Here is a 21,134-nt window from a genome sequence, read left to right on the forward strand (position 1 = left end):
GACTACGTAAGGTGCAAACCAACCTAGTTTAGAGTCTTCTTTGGATGTGAGAATTGTCTGGTCATTATTTACTCAAATGTGTTTAGGACAGACTGTATTCCTATATTACTGTATTTCACCACTTCCCAGGACTAGACACGTAGAAATTATACCAATTTAGGAGGTGAGGGAAAAAAGAACTAGAAAAAAGTACCAGAAGAGAGCACCCAACAATTTCTTTCCGGCAAGATAACTTGCCTTTAAATTAATGTAAAGCTCAGTCAAAAGAAAAAGAGATTTAAAAAAATTTACTCTGATTTTGCTTACAATCACTTCACTCCAGTGATGTAATGAGGGGTAAACAGGATTTCTGCTTCACAGGCAACTCTTGCTTTGGTGAATGGCCTGCAAGGAGCAGAAATTATTGGTGGCTATCCTAAACTCCACTGTCATCAAACTCAAAGCATGGAGAAAGCATTACAACCTCTGCGTGACTGTGTTGTAGCAATCACTAAGGTATTCTGTATGTTTGCTTCAAAATACTTCAGGGCTTACCATGGATACTGCAACAAAAGAACACCTACTACGCTGCTTTTTTTTTTGTCCCCAGAGAAGTCATTCTCAAGCAGCAAGACCATCACAAGGAGCAATGTGCTCCTGGGGCTGGCCTCCAAGATCTTCTCTCTAGAGCAAGGATGAGAGGGGATAAAGTCCCTAGAGGCATGCTTTTTAGGAGACAGTAGGTGAGAGAGGAGACCTGTTTCCTCACTGTGAGACAGGCAGATGCATAGGGCTACTTTCTTTATCACTTTCTACACTCTTACAGAGATAAGAGAGTGCTCTCTGCTCCACAGCCATCCCTTTTCTGAAATGCAAATAAAGCAAAGATGCTCTGTTTCCTAGACAAACCCTGGAAAAGTTATCACCCCATGATATGAAAGGCAAAAGTGGACCTGCTAATCCTTCTAGGCTATTGACCTCCAAATTCTGCTTTGAATCCCAGTTCATGGCTGGGATTCTGCAAATCACAGGCAGGCAACAGGAAGAAAGGTTGATATCTGTGCATCTCTGCCATTCTCTTCTGTCTCACTGCACAAGGAGTCTACCATTATGAGCTTTATTCAGGTTGGGGAGTTTAGAAACCATGTATTAGCATCTTTCAAACAGCAAACAAATAGAGATTCTGCCAGCTGGTAAATGCCCTGGCAAAAACAAGACATCTGAAGAAAGGCAGCTCCCAGATAAATAACACATATAGGAAACTATTATCTACCAATTTCTAGTTTTAAGCCTGTAAATCAAAAAGTCCCGGTCATGCATTGCTAGGACAAACAGTTGAGAGGTGCTTGGTAACAGCCTGGCAGGGGATTTATCTGAGGGTGGCCATCTGCGTGGGTGTTGTAAACAAGGTTTGTATTTCACTTTCCTCTATTAATAAGGTTAATAAGTAGAACCATGTGCTGTGCTTGTGTGTGACATGCTAGGCATGTTTAATGCAATGCAGAATCTAACAGTCCATGCTTTAGAAGAGTTTAAAAAAAAAAAAGCTGTCCACAAAGGTAACTTTCTTGAAGCAAACAAAAAAATTAGCTGAGGCCAGCAGATCAACTAAAATTCCTCCATTTTTCTGCTCATCTCCTCAAGCTAGTAACATGAACCTCAGACAAGAAGATGTCAAACATTCACCTTTATCATTGATGCAGCTGATTGGTGTCAGATGATGGCATTGATTTCATCAAAGTAACAGCCATGGAGCCTGGTACCTGTTACTGCTGATTGGGAAAGCTGCACAAAGAAGATCAAAAAGACAATGGAAAAGCACAGAGAAAGAAAAAAGGAGAAAAAAACATCCAAAATGTTATCTCTCCTCTCAAGGGATGCTGTCTCCCTCCCACAGTTCTGGCACAATGAGCAAGCAAAAAGAGGTACAATACAGTTCAGTAAGTAAACAGCCGCCACAATTCAGCCTTGCCATAAACCTTCAATTTACATCTTGAGCTTCTTCTATAAAAAGGGGTATAAATGAGTCCTAAACACGCATTAGGATCTACTAACTCACAATTTAAATGATAATTCGGTTCCCTCCACAGAATCAGCTGGATCAGGTTTGCTATACACACTTTCTTCCAGCAAGACAGTTTCTGTATTGTGCATGTGACTTTCTGTTGGTGTGCCAGACTAATCTCCAAAGCAGATCATCTGCAATTTCAGATGCATTCCCAGAAATCTATTCTATATTCCTTGTTTTCAATAGCTGCTGCTATTGGTGGCAGTGGTCCTTTGTTCCTCCGAAATTTGTGTCATGCTCTTTCCTGATGCATGGGTTCATCTTTTCAAAGGCCTGATGATTTCACATTAAAAAGGTTTTATCAGATCAATATGAGTGCTAGCAGTGGTACGTAATTTTTCTTACAGCCACAGCTGTGGATGGTTATTTCACAGGTCATTTGCCATGTGCCACACAATTTTGTGGGCTTTCAAAAGCATTTTCAAGGGAAAGGAAAAGTGGAGACCTTTTCTGTAGGTGCCTTTCCAGCAAGCTTTGTCCTCCCTGTTTCTACCTGTGAGCTGCCATAGACCTAATGACTTTGCATGGGTGAAATTATTTCTTCTAAAAAGGGGCAGCATTCCAGTGCTACCATGTGCAACAGGTTGATAACAGCCTATGGGATGCATAAATCAAAATGCCATGGGCTAGTGTTTGAGGACTGGTTGTCCTAATGTCATGTCAAATCCCTTGGTACCATGGTACATCCCTTGGTACAATCCTTTGTACAATCCAATTGTACCATCCCTTGGTACAATTCCTTATTAAGGAATTTTGTAAATTTGTGTGATATACCCAAAGAGAGAAATGCATTAGACAAACCTCCAAGGGGAAGAAGGAGTTAAAAAACAACCATAGAAGCAGAAAATTTAACATTGACTACTAAAACTGAAGTAACTTTTACCCAACTTGCTGTGAGCAGGGGGCATTTCAGGACAGTTTCATTGTGCATGTGAGAGTATTCAGTTACAATTTTATCTCTTTGAGCTGTGATGGTGTTGATTTGGCAAGCAGTGGGGCATTGTTGTTCCAGCTGGGTAACTTTAATAACAATAGGAATCCGTGCTATTTGTCAGATAATAGAATTGAGTAGTACTTCTTATTTTAAGGTATTAAAGTATAAAGAAATTTGGAAAAAGTATTTTGCAGAATCAAGGAATGGAAGACACAATACTAACTGCAAACTTTTTGTAAATGCACAGTTAGCAGACTTTCCCATTATCTTTTTACTTTACTGTTTTCATGCAAAAGAGTAAAAGCAAGCAGCTAAGCTCAGTGCTTCTCTTCAATCCCTTCAGTATAACCCATCCAACTGCACAAATATCAATGCTTCAGATACGTGATTCTTTACTTTTTCATCTTTTGTCTTTTTTACAGGCATAACTTCAATATTTTGAGATTTCTGCCCAAAATAGTAGCCTTAACCTACATCAAGAATCTTCCTGTAGTTCACAGAGCTTGTGGCTGTTTTCTTGTTATAAAGGATAGGTTTTAATTTCTTATATCAAAATAGATTATGCCCTCATGTGACTCTCTATACTGAAACATTTATGGAGGGCTGATATTTTGGGATTGTTGAGCAGGGGACAGTTCAGAGTCTCAACAACGCTGTGTCCAGAGTAATCCTCAGTTCAGGGTAGTCATACCACAGAGAAAAAAATCTGGGTCATTTACTGTGAGTTTTGGTTTAAATAATCTGAGAAGTACCAGAACTGAGTCCTGTGCCCATGGCAAACAGCCGGTTAATCTGCAAGGGAAACCTACACCTTACAAAGAGCCTTGGTTTTATTTTCTTCCCAAAACAACACTGTCAAGGTGAAATGTTAGACCACTGCAAGCAGCAGAGAGGGACTATTGTAAATCCTATCTGAAAACACCCTTCCAAAAAAGTGTTTCATTTACCTTTCTGGACATACATTGTTAACTCTTTGGGAAATAGTCCAAAGAACAACTTTGGAGCAGCAATATTTTTTTTGAAAAAGGATATTTCAAGGAGTAATCTCATTTACCAATATGAGCATTCCCACTTAAAAACTGCATGAGTTACTCCTCCCCTACCAGGAAGTACAATGCAGCCTGTGAGTTTAGGAAATCTGCCCAGCATAATTTGAAAATCAGACACCAAATGAGGAGCTGCTCATGAATAAAACTGCATGGAGGAATATTATTTACTGAATATTTTAACAAAAAAGAAGCCAATCAACCAACTCCTCACAAAACTCCAGAGGTGTTTGAGCATGTGGAGGGATCACATCAAAGCATCTGAGACTTTTCTTTTTAGACCCTTTTCTGTCATATTCTTTTGTTCCCTGCCTGCAAATTTTACCCTCAGACATTTATTTGTAGTGCTTCAAGTTCAACCTGTGGTTTCATCACTTTTGTATTGAGGTGTGAGCAGGGAAGAAATGGCCAAGCTACTAAAATGTCCAGAATATCAATGAGTAAATTGATAATTCAATTAAATTAAGGAAAGTTATGACCTTTTTTGTCACAATAATGATTCAGGCTCACAATCCTGGTTCTTTCACACTGTGAAATGCGTGCTGAACCAACATGCATTTGGTTCAGCAAAATAAGTTTTGGTAACATAAGTTACCAAAATAAGCAAAATAAGTTTTGGTAACATAAGTTACTACTGGCATAAGTCTGGCAACATAAGTTTCTACTGGTGCTTGCAACAACTTACAATTAAACTACACCAGTTTCCACATGCTTCCCTGGTCTTTTAAAACAGAATTCTGTAAATCTGAAAATTATTAATTCAGTCAGCTACATCGTATCTGTTGTAATGTTCTCAATAAAAACTATAAAATAAAATTTCTAGCCTTTGAACTAAATGGGCTTAGGGAAAAAAAAATTGTAAGAGTTGTTCACAAGCCAGAGCTAGTCCTAAAATGATAAATTCAATCTTCCAAGGACTTTCCTCATAAAGAATAAAACAAAAAGGCTTTGCCTTTTTCCCCTCAGAGGACTCACTTGGAAGAATCCAGAGATATGCTGTCCCAGACAGGGGTCTCCAAGGAAGATTTTTTAGCACTGCGACGATCTGATACCTTATTAAAAGTTGTGCTAATGCTCCATATCCATTAACAGGTATTCACTCTAAAGACACTCTCAAAGGTCTAGAGAGAGGAAGCAAGGCCTTAGTAGTCTAGGAGAAATGGCCAGGAGGTGTATTTTTCCCTTTGAATATGGTGTCTCAGCCATGACAGAAGGAATATTTAAATCTTTTTATGCTGAGTTTGCTGTGACTCCTTGTGATCAAAGTTCACAGGAGCCCGAGAAGCAGAGGTTTCTTCAGGAAGTTTAGGGTAGGTGGTATTGTTTTTCTTCTACATCTGAAGGAAATTCTTCCAGAAATGTTCAAGTACTGGAATACACTCTTTATTTTCATTACAAAGTCATTATTTTACTTACAATGTCGTTCCAAAAGCCTTCAGGGTCTTTCAGCCCCTCTGGTCACCAGTTAATGGCTGGCAAGGTTTAAACTGGTATTTGCTAATTCTCCATATTGTCTCTCCAAAACCTCCCCATTGGAGGAGGCAGTTGCTGTGAACTCACCTCAGCCATCCTCTGCCACAGCTCAAAAATGGCAGCAAAGGAGCAATAAAAGTCTGATGAGCTACTTCCACTTAGTCAAACAAAGACTTCAGACAAAAGAAGGTGCCTTCCTAAAAAAAAAAAAAAGTGAAGGTGTTGCAGTTCAGGTGCCATTGGCAAGTCCAATTTACCTACTTGAAGCCCTGAGGAGAAAAGACAAAAAGAACTGAAGAATTTAACTGCAAAAATAAAAGGTGCCAGCTGGAGATATGGTCCTAGGTGATTTGGGTTTCAGTTTTGATGAGAAATTCTCACCTCAAAAGGATTTTTAGTCTGTAAAAACCCCAATTATTATATTCCCTTACAGAGCAACTGCTTCCAACAAAAATAATATGTCCAACAAAAATAATAAGTATATTTGGGATGATTTCCTTGGTACGAGGAATTGAAGCTCTCCTTTTCCTTGTGTACAGACACTTTAGAGGACTTTGGTCACAGAGGGAAGAAACTATGAGCCCCCCTGCTCTGACCAGGGTTCCCACATGTTGGTTGAAGTGTAAATGCTTCCCTGTGTATCCCATCCTCCCCTGGCTTCCTTTTTCTTAAGTGGTCCAACAGGTCTCTTTCCTCAGAGAGGACCACAGCAGGATCTCCTTAGCCAGTCATCCAAACATATAGAATTGAAAGTCAACCACGTTGAATTGTTTTGAAATTTGCCAATGGAGCCACGGAGGAATAGAGAGAGAGAGGAATTTCTTACACACGGACACAGACTCCAAGTATGTCTCATTTCCTTGCAATGTATGTGTGAAATCTTATCTCTTATTATAAATAAAGCCTAATGGTTGACCTTTTAACTCTTTTCTCATATACAAAATCTCTTTTATCCTTTTCTCATATACAAATTTTTCTCTCTTCATACACACCTAGAACTAACAATTGCCCACATTTTCTTTCGTCAAGGAAAAAGTTTTTTTGTGTTATAAATAATATCTATGTTCAAACCTGCTACTTAAAAAAAAAAAAAAACCCAAAAAACCAGCAAAAGTCCTATACAAATTTTGGATGACTTGTCTAAGCAATGGCTGCAAGTTTTTGAATCCTGACCATAATAACACATCTTTATCATTCATGCCCAATCCATTGATGATGCTATTTGAATAAATCAATCTACCAATGGAAATACCAGGATACGAAAATTCAAGAAGGCCACAGTCAGTTAATCACTGCCCTCATGGCACCTTTCTGGGTATATTGAGAGGCAGTTGTCAAAGTTTACACCACAAAGACATTTCATAGTGTTTGCCTATGAGCAGCTTAGAGTTGTCTTAAGTGATTCAGATTCATGTCTCATATATTTTCTAAAAAATGTGTTGGTATGAAAGCTGCTTCTAAGAAATTACCTGAAAGAGAGAAAGAAAAAATATTTGTGTGTTTGTTGGTTCTCTCATACTGAAGTGCTTCTGAAAAGCATTACAAGGGCATGAACAGAACAGCTTTTAAAGCAAATTTTTAGAAATCTGCCACTGAACCTACCAGTAAAAGTTATAAATGAAAGCAGAAATAATGAAAATAGTGAAATAATTTGTTTCGATTGAGCTTTTTCTTGTCTATTCTTTTACTTTACTAAGACTTTTGACTTAGGCTTCTTGGAAATGAAGACTACATTGCATGATATAAAATTCTAACGCACAAAATTAAACTGAAAAATGTTGACTCAGGTAACTGACAGGAGAATACTAGTTGCATGCAAAAGCCAAAAAAAAAAAAAGTAGGTTTTGATTTATATTCAGGTAATTTTGGGCTTATGTGTGGACCACACAATGCGTGTGTTTGTTCTATACTGAAAAAAAAACCAGACCACCAGGGAGTTTTAATCTCCAACAAAATATGGAAAAATACTCCATATAGATGTACTTTGCAACTGAGTTCACTGAAAAGCACATTGCTTTATCCACAGAAATAGAACTACTCTTTGTAACTTTGTCTTATTTATAGGTCTGGCTTCTGGGCCATGTTTCTGCTAAGCAACCAGTCATCCATACATCACTTATGAAAACAGTGCCATTAACTTCTAAATAACAAACACAGCATTTCTAATGCCCACTCACAAAGCCTGTCACTTGCACCTCATGATGCTGCAGCTCTGACTCTTGTACCAGCTGCTGAAGATGTAATAAAAGCTGTGGGCACAAGGATTGAAGGTCTCTCTAGGTCAAAGAATATTTTTCACACTCAGCAAGAGAGCATGTGCTTCCAAGTGCAAGACTGACTGGTAGTTCCAAAGGCTGAGAAGCCAGAGGAGTAATTCCCTTCATACAAAAAAAAACCCCTAAGTGCTTCTCAACAAACACAAATTTCCTGCAAAGGAGCCTGCATAGCAATGGCATAACCATGGATTTGGGAAGTGATCAAGGTAACATTGGCCCTGAGCCTTCACCATCAGAGCACTTCCCCCAGTATCCACCCCAAGTCCACATTGCTGCTCCCTACAAAGCCAGGCTGGAAGAGGCAAGTGTCTTTGGACACTTCTGGTAGATCTTTTGACCAAACCATGGTTTCTCTTTTTGGGTACAGAAATGTACTTATCCCTCAGTGAACCTGGTTGGGGATGAGCTGGGACAAAGCAGCTCCTATCCATGCCCAAGTTTCCTAGGAGGGAAGCTAGGACAGGACATATGGAAGAAAACCTTACATCCACCTGGCCATGGGCTGCTGCAGCACCCCAGACTGATCTCTGAGGAAGCACAAACTGTTCCATAATGGCTATCCTTGTGAAGACCCCTCTTTCTTTTGCTGTTTTGGTCCATGATCCCTTCAATCCTCCAGCCGGGCATGGGTCAAGTGATTGGGAAAGCAGACCCTTGTGCAAAGTAGTCCTCCATTGGCTTTCCCCACTTCTGGCTCTTCTGTGCAGTAGCAGACAGGAAATATCCTGTTAACCAAGCCCAAAAGTTTGTAATAAATTTAATATTTAGTTATTATTTCCCTGATGCTGAATTATGCTTTACATATTTCAAACTGAGAAAACTGTGAAAAGTTGCCTTGCATAGAGCAATCTCAATTATAGGAAACACCTTATGTTGCAAAGACACCCTACAGTTCTGAAAGCTTTTGCTTTTATCTAGGATTTGAAATCTAAGTGAAAAATAGTTATGCTCAAGTCATCTTTTTCTCCACAAAGAACACAGTATTGATATCCATCCCATTGTCCTGGTATTAGTAAAAGTCCAAGAGGTTATAATATAACCTTATTGGCTTTCTGATAGAATAAAAATCCTTGAGGGAGATGGAGGTTTTCCAATGTGTTTTTTAAAGCTATTGATTTTTCAGACTGCTAGATATGGTTTGACATAGCTGTGAGATGCTTTGGAAAGCATTCTGTAATTATATTGGTTTATTCTCCTCAGCCACTGCACACATAACAGAGAAATTTACCCTTGCTCACAGAGTGTAAACATGTGAAAGATTTAAAAAGAAGAATAAGTAAAAGGTGGAAGATGAGATTTTAAGAAGGAACCCTACCCTAGATCTAAGAGCTCTGTCATCAGCTCTATCTATGCATCTGTACAAACGGGAGGTTTTAATTACTTAGTCACACTTTGCCATCTATGTATTAAGATGCCACTCTCTGTTATTTATAACAGCAGAATAAGCTTTTACTTGTTAATATTATTACACCAAAGATCAAATTTACTTTCAGCCTCCTGTGCCAGAAGATCTTGGCTGTTTATTATGCTTGGAGAACACAACAGCCAGTGCTACTTAAAAGGGATCACTTCTTATTCCATCCAAAAGATAAATGTTTTTAAACATTTAAGCACTCAAAGCCATGTGCTATGAGGAAGAAAAATTAATGTTGGCACTGCTGGGAGTTGCTATTGTATTTAAAGCCATACTATTATCCAGCCCCCAGCTGTCTGGGAACACAGACAAGGAAAGCACATATAGATATTTTTACCATGTATGATGCACAACTCACAATGCATAAAGCTGATCACAGGGCTGTGTATAGTACCTACCAAAAATCATGTTTTCAGGTTGTTCTTGTTTTGTTTTTAAAGGGCTATTTCCAAATACAGCTGTCAGGTTCTTACACTGTTTTCTCTTCATCATGCAAAAGCAGCATGCTCTACATTATTCTTCAGATAGTAGTAAGGTAATAAAATGGTAATGAAGAATCCTCCTCAGATTTGCTGCTTGCCATGGCTTGGCTTTATCTGCCCACACTAAACATGCACTGGGAAAAAGAGCTACCAGTGTTTTAGCAACTTGCATATTAACAAATCACAGGAGCTCCTATTATAATGCTGGGGCAATAAGCTGAATGAGAAGGTGCTGGTTTCAAAAAGATAGATCCCTGAATACATGCAAACTCCTACGTGACAGAGCTATGAGAGAAACACCCCCCCAAACCTCAGTGTTTGACCTGAATGTAAGGGCAAAATTACACTTGCCTACAATTAGTGTGAAAGGAGGGTGGTTTCTAAGTGTATTCTCCTTCACTGATCACTGTGAGATCAAGACGCCACATTGTCCCAAACTGGCCACTTATATCTAGTAGCAGTGCTCACATAACTTGCAGTAACTTGAATTGAATAATTCAGAGTTCAAAACATACAAAAAAAGGAGAAGGGGAGCAAACAAAAAAAAATCAAACAAACCAACCCAAAAACAAGTGGAAAGGAAATCTTCCCTGGAGCTATGTCTAGACTGTGGGATCCAAGAGTACTTCACACTCTCAGATCCTAGGGCAAACACTTGCTGAATCCTGACTCCTTGTCTGGATAAGGTCTGGGCACATCACCCAAAAAGTCACAGACAACTGAAATTATCCTGGGAAAGTGAAGGAAAGGTCAGACTGGAATTATTGGCCTTGATGCAACCTCTTACTTACTTCTGCTCTGAGGGAGAACACTTTGCCATATGATTAAGAAAGTTCCTGCAGATCTTAAATTTGAAAACTTCTATTTTTTGTATCATTTCAGTTCAGTGTAATAACTCTTTAAAATTCAAATCCTGCAGAGAGTAAGAGAGCACAAGTCACTAATCTAGGTTTTATTCAAAGAGCATGGAGCTGTGATTTTCTTGTTGTTCTCTTCTGTCTCAGCTTCAGTCTGTTTGTTACATCAATTGCCAACATCAGAGCCTGGTTCTGATAGTGAAGACAGCAAATTGAGGGAGTTGTCTATATATCTGCCTGCTGCCTCCTCTTAATTGTTGAACAAGAATAACATCTCTCACACATATATATCTGTTCACTCAAAATTCACTGCTTAGTATGAAAACAGAAGGAATGAGCAACTACATAATTGCTTTAATAAAAAAAATAGTTCAATCTTACCCCAAGAAACTGAATATGTTCCCACTTCAGTTACCAGATTCAGGGTGACACAATTTGAACCAGCGTGATTCCTTATTACTTTGGGACCCCCCACATAGGTGCTGATAGTTTCTGGTTATATCCTATGCTTTCCAACAGAGTAGACAAATCCTTCAGAAGGCCTGATTATCCTGGATCATGAATGGGGCAAACAGCCATGCCAGGGTGCCTCACATTTGCAGAAGTGGATCAGCTCTAACCAGCACCAGCAGCTAAGGCATATTTTGGTGGGCAAAGTACGCCAGTCTCAGTCAACCAACCTTTCTTCCCTCTCACATTTAACTGCCTTCATGGACTGATATGTTTTCTCCCCTAGGTGTTAAGAGTATGGAAGAATGAGAGGGACATCCAACACCAAGTGGCTGCAGAACAAACCAAAAGGTTACGTTGTCCCCAGTTCCTCTCTGCAAGCATCTCTCCAAGGGAGAGCTTGCACATTTCCAAGAGAGAGTCAGCATGCATGACTTCTCTGTGTGTGTTTGGAATATGTGTTGGAGTCAGCAGTGGAAAGGGTGGGATTTGTCAGTCCCCGTGTAGGCAGCTGGCTTGTGAGTCATCTGAGACTAAGAAGGCCATCCAGAAAAACGTGGTCTGTGCCCAAGAAAGAGATTGTTTCCATGGGTGACTGGTGCCTGGATAACTGATGTCTGCTGTAGGTGCCCAAAAGGTAAACGTTTGCTTTTGGGCAGACCAATTCCACTACCAGTCTCTCATTTGTAATCCTCAAAGCCATGATACCTCTTTATAACCTGCACCAAGGCCCACATCATTTCTTCCAAGGTTGAGGGGAGATCTCTCTATTTGAGGAGAAAACTGTAAAAAGACATTGCCATCTTGAATGACCATAGAACAAGATGAGGCATGGGAGGTTCAGCACTACTAAGATAGACCACTGCTCATTTTACCTGTCAACTGAGAGGCTTTTACTCTTTTGTTAACCTACAAAGAGTAAAGAATCCAATGTCTATGAAGAGTGCTCAGAGCACCTGTGTTATCCAATGATCCAGTGCCCAGCCACAGCTTCCCAATTTCAAAGGAGCTGGCCCAGCCAAGCCCAGTGTCATCGCACACTCTGCTTTCCAATCCGTCTCACTATTTCCATGTCACACAGGCAGTTTGCTACTCAGGGCCCCAAAAGAAAAAAATTCCACTTCTTTTCTTGTAAAAAGATGCTGCTGACAGAGCTTGAAAAGTTTTTGCCCTGTGACATCTTTCACATCTTCTCCTCTTCAGGTAACCCCTCTAATTAGTAGATTTCAGCATGTGAAACCTAGTTAAGATTTTCTCCTCAACAAATTGTGAGGTTTCATTTTTTTCAGCTCAGTTGTGATTTGGGATGAGATCAAGTCAATATTTATTATGGGATGTTGAAAAATTACTCAATTTTTACCCAACTTACAAGACACTCACCCTAGGCTCCAGTACCAGGAAAGCACAGACCATCTTGGAAAACTAATGATTTGGAAGTCTTAAAGGATTTTTCAAAAATGGTACCTAAAATGATTTTTTGATTAGAGGTTTATGTTTCTGCATACTGTTCTATTGTAAGGATAAAATAAAGCAAGCTTATGCAATTTTAACTGATTGTTTTCCTGTATGAGGACAGTGCCTTTCTAAAGATCATTTCACCAAACTTACCCAACATTTTCAGCACAATCCTACAAGTACACTAGAACTTGCTAACCATTATTGACATCCCGTTTATGGCTGGCAGTGCATGAAAACTAAAGGACCAAATGGATGCTCAATATTAAAAGACAGAACTATTTTCCCTTCTCTCTTTATTCGATGCACTACTCCCAGAAAGCAATGTCATAACCTATTAAACAGTCCTGAAAGTGAATGGAGGAAAAACACCAAAATATTAATAAAATAATGGCTGAGTTTTTTGTGCATAGCTTCTCCATCAGAGAATAACCAATGCCCAGCATTTGTGTGAGATCATTGTGCGTGTGCCCTCCTGTAGCAGTGCATGGACTGAATCTTAATATCATGGGCTAAAAGTGACATGCTTAAAGGTCCAAGCTAGATATTCCCCAGGGCATCTCCAATGATATTCTGTTCCCCTTTCCTCAGTTATATATGTACAAATGGATTTACCAGCACGACTGGGATTCTTCTGTCAGCACTACATGGTGGGAAATGCACACTCCAGGTAACGTGATGGAGCTGTCATTCCCTCCATGTGCGTGTGGGCACATGCACACCCCACAATCAATCTGTGCAGCTGGATTTGAGGAACAGAGAGCCCAGAGGAAAAAAAAGAGACTGGCAGACTTCATCCCGATGTTTTCATGTTTTCAGTGTAACAGCCAAACGTGTGCCTGCTGCAACATGTCTTTACTTCTCTGTTGAAAACCAACAAGGTTTATGGAAAGAAAAAAAAAAACAAACCCACAAAACATTTCATTCCATAGTTCTTTAGTAGCAGAAGTAGTTGGTTGACAGCTGTGTTTCTTATTCTCTTTCTAAGCAGTGTCTGTCCCTGGAAAACTCTTGCCAACTAAACTCACCCAAAGGTTTTCCAAGTGTTTGCTTTTGTTATACATTTTGAAAAATGCATTTATTCCAGTGAGAACACTTTTAAAAGAGAAATATCATTACAATTTTACTACAGAAAATTTTCTGATTTTAAGGGAGTTTTAGGTTGGGAGGATTTTTTTATGTTATTTGTACAGTATGTCATGACATCTCAGAAAAATATTCCTTTTATAATGGGAAAAAATATCAAAATATTATCTCAAAATACACTGTTTAATCTGTATTAAAATACCTGTATTTCAAAACAAATGATTGCTTATTTATACATCGTAATTTTCCGATCCACTTTGTTTTACATGAAATCATAAAGCAATGTGTTTTCATTTTAAGTCAAACCGAGATGGATTTCCAAATACTGATGTATCTAAGAAGATAAAAATTACTAATTTCAACTGAAGCTTGTTACCAGCCAGCTCCTCCAGGAAGCATAACACAGTGATTCTTTACCCCAGCAAGCAAAAAATAGACATCTGATCATACAAGCCTCAGCACAGCACGTAATTATTATTGGGCAAGGAATTCAAACTCAGAAGCAGGAGAAACATTTTGAACTCTTATGTTACAGGTGAGACTCCAACAGAATTTTTTTCTATCCATCTCAACTACTTGTCAAATAAAAGGGAGAAAGGTTTATTCTACTTTTTCAAGACACTCATATCACTCATAACACATAATGTGCTAATTATTCTGATGCTTTCAGGACAGTGTTTTGTGAAATAAGTCCTCTGCATAGTAAAATCAAAGGAAAACAAAACACACTAAAGAGATAAAATATAAAATAGCTCTCAGAACCTGAATGGCAATAAATTATTATCGATTATATTTCCCTACAACTACTGCCATCATTTCTTTATTCTCTCTATAACAATGGTGTTTAGTCTAAGCATGAGAAGGGATATTTTTAGGTTGGGGGAGGGACATTAAGTGGTTTAGATGTCACTAGAAAATTGTTAACTTGCATGGTAAAAACACTGGAACTGATTTCCTGGTGAGAATGGTACTGCAAATATGAATGGAGACTGGTGGGAGACTTTCATCAGCTCACGTGACTGCATTCCTGTGATTTACAACACTCTTTCTCCAAAGACAGAGTTAAATAAAGGGGTTACAGTCACCCTTTCCAAACGTGTGTTATCTTGGTGTTAGTATAGAACTAGAGGAGAATCTCACGAGTGTTGGTTTTTGTGTGATTTCCTTCAAGTCACTCCAATTTTCCTTGTACTGCTGAATTTCCTGTCTATGGAATAGGAAATACAAGAATACTGTATAATAAAAGAAATTATGGACCACAGTCTGTTCCCCAGGTAAATGGACAGTTGAAGTCATTAGATCAGCACAAGCAACTGTGTCAAGTATCACACTGTACAGCAACCTCTGGAGAAGGTTTTCCTACTTGGCCTGCCTCCCTTTGACAGAAATGAATTGGCTTTCAAAGTTTTCCTCTCTTCACTAGCAATAAAGAGAGCCTTAATAATCAACCTCACCTAGATTCACACATCCACACATTTTAGGTGGTCAGACTGAAATCAGGCAAGCCAGGCAACTCCTGTCTTTGAAGCAAGTACAGCAAACAGCTCAGAGGCAGAACTGAAGCTCCCTGTTTCCAATTCTGCTGGCAACCTACTAGGATAATCTTGTAAAAATAATTTTTGCTCCTTGGTACTTTGGGTAACCCACTGCAGATTCAATAGAGATTATGTCACAGGCTTATTATGACACTTCTTTGACAGTTATTTGAAGTCAAAGTCCCAGTGTCCACATGGAGAAGTTTGCTTAGAAGGGTATATCACTTTCTTGACTTTAGACTCTGTTATCAGTACTTGGAGATTTAGAATAATGCACTGTATTTGGTATGTGTGAGTCATCAGGATGCAGACAGCACGGCCTTACGGATATTTTTATTCTTGTTTGAATCAACTCAAAGGTAGATCTAAGAAGGAGTTCTGCTATTCCTGGTTGTACATGTTAATGTGTACCACATACACTAGATTGTAGCCTGTGCTGGCAGAAGAGCCACTCTGAGCAAAGGGAAAAAAGAACAAGGAAAATGGTATTATCAAGCCTTTTAAAAGAAAACTTCTAAAGCACCTTTAAATTGCAACATCTTGAGCAAAGAAAGCCTGAATTATGTAAAAGTGGGCAGGGAGCCAACATCTGGCAGTAATAAGATTGTTTTGTAAGCAAGCAGTTTTCTACACAGCACGCAGCTCTTGGTCCCCATTAGAGCTAATGGTGAATCTGTGAAGATGTGCCTGGTCTCTGGCTGCCAGAAGGATACCCTAGGCTTTGAGTGAAAATCTTTGTGTCATTTGATCTCCTAAAACAGCCAGCTGAGATGAGTTATATTCCCCCTGCCAGGAACCTCGAAAGAATTGTTCAAACCATACGCTCATTCCTATTGAATTGGAAACAAATGCCATGGCTGCATTGTTGGACTTTGAAATTAAACTCTCCCCGATTCTTCCCAGCATTCCTGAGAAGAAACAAAACTCCTCCCTGTGTCTGCCACTTTTGTCTCTGCAGAGGGACCTCCTTGCCTCCACTCCCTGTACTCCTCATCCTTTCTGTCCTCCTCCAGCAACTGCAATGTCTCATTCTAGAAAGCCACATCACAGGCCTGCTCCATGTGTTAGTGATCTTCTGCTTGCTGCCATTAGACTTTGCCATCGCCTGTAGAAATGGAGTCACTTAATTAGGTCCAGAGAGCTGGAGAACAACGAAGCCATTCAGGGTGGCATCCAGCCAGCAGCTTCTTCCCTTTGGTCTTTGTTTTGCTTTGCTTTGTTTTTCCTCTTTTCTTAGAAGGGAAGTATCTCAAGCCTTTCCCTGCTTCTTCCCACCTGTACAATCTACAGCACAGCTGAGTAGGTTTGGGTCTTCAACCAGACTCTGCACACAGAGGTTGTCTTTCAAAGCCAGCCCCAAAAGAAATAACAGAAAGAAAGAAAGAAAAGAAAAGGAAAAAAAAAAAGAAAAAAAAAAGAAAGAAAACCATAGAAAACCTTCAATTAGATATACAGCAGGACCCTAGGTCTCCAAAAGCTTACAGTGTGCTCCAAAAAGAGTAGGCAGCTAGTGATAGTCGCTCCCCTAGCCATGAAGGGCTTTGAAAGTCACAGCCATTTATCAGCACACTTGGGAAAAGTTCTTGGAGGCCATCCTCTCAGTGCTCAGAGCTGCATCTGGGTATGGTTTAGATTTTATTTCAGCCTTCATAAGTACAGTTGCTTCCTGTTACCAACAATGGTTGAACTCCATCTCAGATCTTTAACTCTCCCAGCATCTTTGCTGACAACAAAGTATGCATGAGTGCTTTGTTTCAAACTGCCTGACTGCCCTTCTTCTTCCCCAGCTCCCCCAAAGGGCATCCAGGAGCACTCACAGATTTAACATTTCAAAGATATTTTGCTGCAGGTTGAACACTCACCTACTAAATAATGTAATCATCATATCATCACATTCCTTAAATTTTCATACTTGACTTGTAATATTCATTTCATAGGAAGATGTCACCAGAGACCTAAACTAAGCTGTAAATCACCACTGCTGCATATCAGACCAGGTAGTGCAGAGGTACCAGCTATTCGCTGGCATTGACTAGGCTTTCATATGTTTGCTCAGTAATATGTAGCAGGCTGACACACAAACATAAAAGCGATGGGTTTCCTCTAGAAAAAAAAATTAAACTTTTCTAGGTACTATTTTAAAAATTCAATTGTTTTTCACTGCTCTAAAATGGCCTATTTAAGTTGTCTGATGCTCATCAAGAGCTGTTTGCACCATGTATTTCTGCCAGACCCCATGAAGAACACCTTCAGGATGTTTTTGAAAATTTTGTGCAAATAGAGAAGAAAAGCAAAGATCCAGTTCTCTAGCTGGAGTTCTCAACTCATTCTGAGCAAAGATCCAATCCTCTAGTTCATTCTTTTTCTACCTGGAAGCCAATAGGTTTCTTCTGAAATGACAGGATTTTTTACAGTCCTCACATATTGGCATATATAGCCTGGAAGCACTGCTAAGGCAAGGTGAAATCTGACAGGCTATGGTACAAATGGAATACCACAACCTGTAAGGGTCTCCTGTACAAAATACGGGAAGATTCTCCTTCTAGATGATGAAGGTGAGTCCAAAAGAACCACGTGGAAGCATGAAATACGCAAGTCTGGAGATTAGTTTATCCTTTTATCTTGTGGTTTTATAAAAATATTCTACACAGGTCTTAACCCCTCTCACCAACACGCGCCTGCAAAACAGCCTATCTCAGTTTGCATGCTGCCAGCCCTCACAGGGAGAGCTTGATGCGTGCTCAGGAGAAACACCTGGCTCTTGGGAAGGGTCTCCAGAGGAAGTGACAGAAGAGGCCTTCCTCTCCCTATTCAAAACAAAGCTTCACCAAACAGAAAATTCCTGGAAGCTACATTCATAAGTCCAAGGACAGATTTTTTTCAAAGGAAGTTAAAGTATGGGGAAGATCAAAGACCAGATAGGAAGAAACAGGTTGTAGCAGTGGAAGATTCAATCAGGCAAATAAACAACAGGGTGCATGACCTTGGATGGGACCACGGGGGACCCTGCCTTACAAGAAGAAAGGTGGTGGATTTCAGCGGAAACCTGGGCAGGGTCCGAGGAAGTCTGGGGAAAGAGCATGCAGTGGTGATTTGCCTGGGCATCTGTGACTCTGGTGACAGATGGACACTCTGGAAGTAGCATGCAGGTGCACAGAAAGGAAGCTGCAGACCAAGATTTCCACAGTTTTTTAGCTTGGGATGACAGGGGAAGCAAAGTGACTGCAGGATAAGGAGAGTCCTTGTGAGAATAAATCAATTAAAAGATGGGAAATGGAGTATAAGTAAGTGGTCACTTCTCACAACAGAGGGAGGTCACCCGCTCAGTTTTACTGGCACTGGTGCTGAGAAATGAGTTATTTAATATACACAGATGTTAGAAAAGGGAACAAGGCCTGAGGTAAAGAAAGACTGTTGATGACACTAAGTTATGCAGAAGAACAGGAACGTGAGCAGACTGTGGAGAATTACAAAAGAGTCTGACAAGACAGAATGGCTGAGCAATAACACAGCAGCTGAAATTCATTGTGTATAACTGTGAACTGATGCATAGTGGGGAAGGACAACCCTGGATCTGCAAAGACAGCAGTAGTCTCTGAAATAACATTTAGCATTCTGGAGCAAGACCTCAGTGCTATGATAGATGGTTCCATAAAAGCAAAGTGAAAATGTCAGGAGCAATCAAAAAAGGAAGAGAGAACTAAGCAAAACCTCTTCAATGCTCTTGTATCAACCCTTCATTCACACCCTTCAAATTGCACACAGTCTTTTTGAGGAGAGAGGAGCAGCACTGAAGGCACAAAAGGCTACAAGAGGTGTGGAAAAGCTTCAAAAGGGAGAGGGCAGGTAATATTACAGATATTTGCACAGTGCCTACTCATCCAAATGTCCCTGCTTATCATCACTGCCAGAGACACCACTGGGCAAGGTGGACTTTAGGTCCAGACTGGCACTGCCACTCTTCCTGGCACTGTGGTGCCAGGCAGACCCAGGCAGCTTGATTTCCCCTCTGACACTCGTCAGTCCTCTTCTCAACCAGAAAACAAATGGAGGGCGGGAAGGGAGTGTTACCTGGGGGGGAAAAATCAATAGTCATGTTACCCCACACACTATCACTCACCACTTGAAGTAACTTAACATTGTCAATAACAAATTCAAACATTATTCCCATTTTTTCTCCTCAGTGGCAGTTCAATATTTCTTCAGCTCATTTGGAGTGCATACTTTGGGTGAAACAACAGGAAAATGGAGTGCATCTAAAAATTAAACTCAGATTTTTAATGGAAGCCATTCATACCAATAGTTGATCTCATGAGTGAAATAACAAAGATCACAGAAGAAAAGTGCACTTTTAATTCATAGCAGAATAAAAATGCCTTGGTTTCCATATTTTACATATCTGTCTAGGAATTATTAATTTATATTTTTCATTATTAACTTATAGTAGCAAAAACATTTTAAAGGCGAAAAATGGGAAGCAGAAGAGGTAGAACACATTATAAAAATAATTTCTGATTACTGCTCAACTATATTAAACTTCCTAATAAGCTTTAAAAAATTATATGTATATATACATATATATATATGTATATATATATATAATATATATATATACATACACACACATACACACACATTGCTGACCACTAGAAGATCTCCAGTTTAGAAGGGTGAACCTTAGGGTTTACCAGTGTTTGTAACTACTGACTCTAGGAGCCTGGCTGTCCATGGCCTAGAGAAATAATGTCACTTCAGAGTTTTGGGAGTTGAAGAGCTTATATTAAAAGACAAATTTATCCCAAAGAGAACTGGGGAGAAAAGATTATATCAGATTATATTCAAAAGTAACACATGTCATGAAAATGAAAAACTTACTTTCTGCATGGTGCTGAAACAGAAAATATAGTCCTTTAAGAAGGGAGATCAGAGGCCCATCCTCACCAAAAAGATTCAAGCATTCCTTTAAAAGTGTATTTCAATAAATTACTTTTTTTTTTAAATGGGACATAATTGGTCTTATGGTTATAATATTAAAACTATCTTTAACACCTGCAGTTGTTCCTGCCTGACCTTCAGTTTTAAGGTCTTCAAAATGAACTCTCCACTGCTCAAAATGTATGTGCTTTATTTTAAAAGTACTAAAAGCATTTGACTCACCCTAACCCAAAATATCCTCATGAGACCAAACTGCACCATTAAAATACACATTAATTTCAAGTTTCTCTTACACCTCTCAAAGCTCAGCTAATATCAAAGGGAAAATAGATACAAGACAGTGCAAAACCATCACACACCTCTTGATTTGAATATATTAATATTTCTCACAGAAATAACTCAAATTCCAAAATAGTAGGAGGTGTTGTTCTACCCACAGTGTGACCCCTTCTATGACCTTATCATTATCATTGGAAATTATGGACTTGCACAATTAGAGAAAGATAAAAAGGAAAAATCAAAGGACCAAAAAAAGGACCTGCCTGCATTAAATGTCCTTTTTGAAAACACCTTATTTCTCAGTCCTTTCACACTTCCCATCAGAGTGAAAGATTTTGGAGATAAAACACAAAATCAAGATGTGTTCAATCAAGCTCAGTTAGAAATCACAGCCAAAGCATGGTCTCAAGAATTCTGCCCACTCCTAGAACTACAGAAGCTGGCAGAGATCTTTGGGGTTTTTACATTACATATATATGTATGTATGTATACACTCACACACATATGATCTCATTTCTTTTTTTTTTCATGTCTGGAAGGCCAACATTCACAACAGATGGAGAAAGCATCTGATTTAACTGAAGAGCAACTACAAAGCCTTGTCAAAGAAATGCTGTAAACTGCCTAAAAGACCAAATATCAGTTTTTTCCCCTAACTTTCCACTCATAAATTTAGGGGTTATTTCAAACAGGCAAATTGTTGTGCATTCACCGACCAAACATTTATCCAAACTGATTGTACCTGTTTAGGTCAGGTGTTTTTCCATATGCAATCCCATTTCTCATTTACCTCACCACTGAAGGAAAAAGAGAATATGCACATAAAATAGAAATAATTTTTTCATGCTCAAGGAAGCTTTTTTTT

Source organism: Motacilla alba, chromosome 2 (genome assembly GCF_015832195.1).
Source record: "Motacilla alba alba isolate MOTALB_02 chromosome 2, Motacilla_alba_V1.0_pri, whole genome shotgun sequence".
Classification (NCBI taxonomy): Eukaryota; Metazoa; Chordata; class Aves; order Passeriformes; family Motacillidae; genus Motacilla; species Motacilla alba.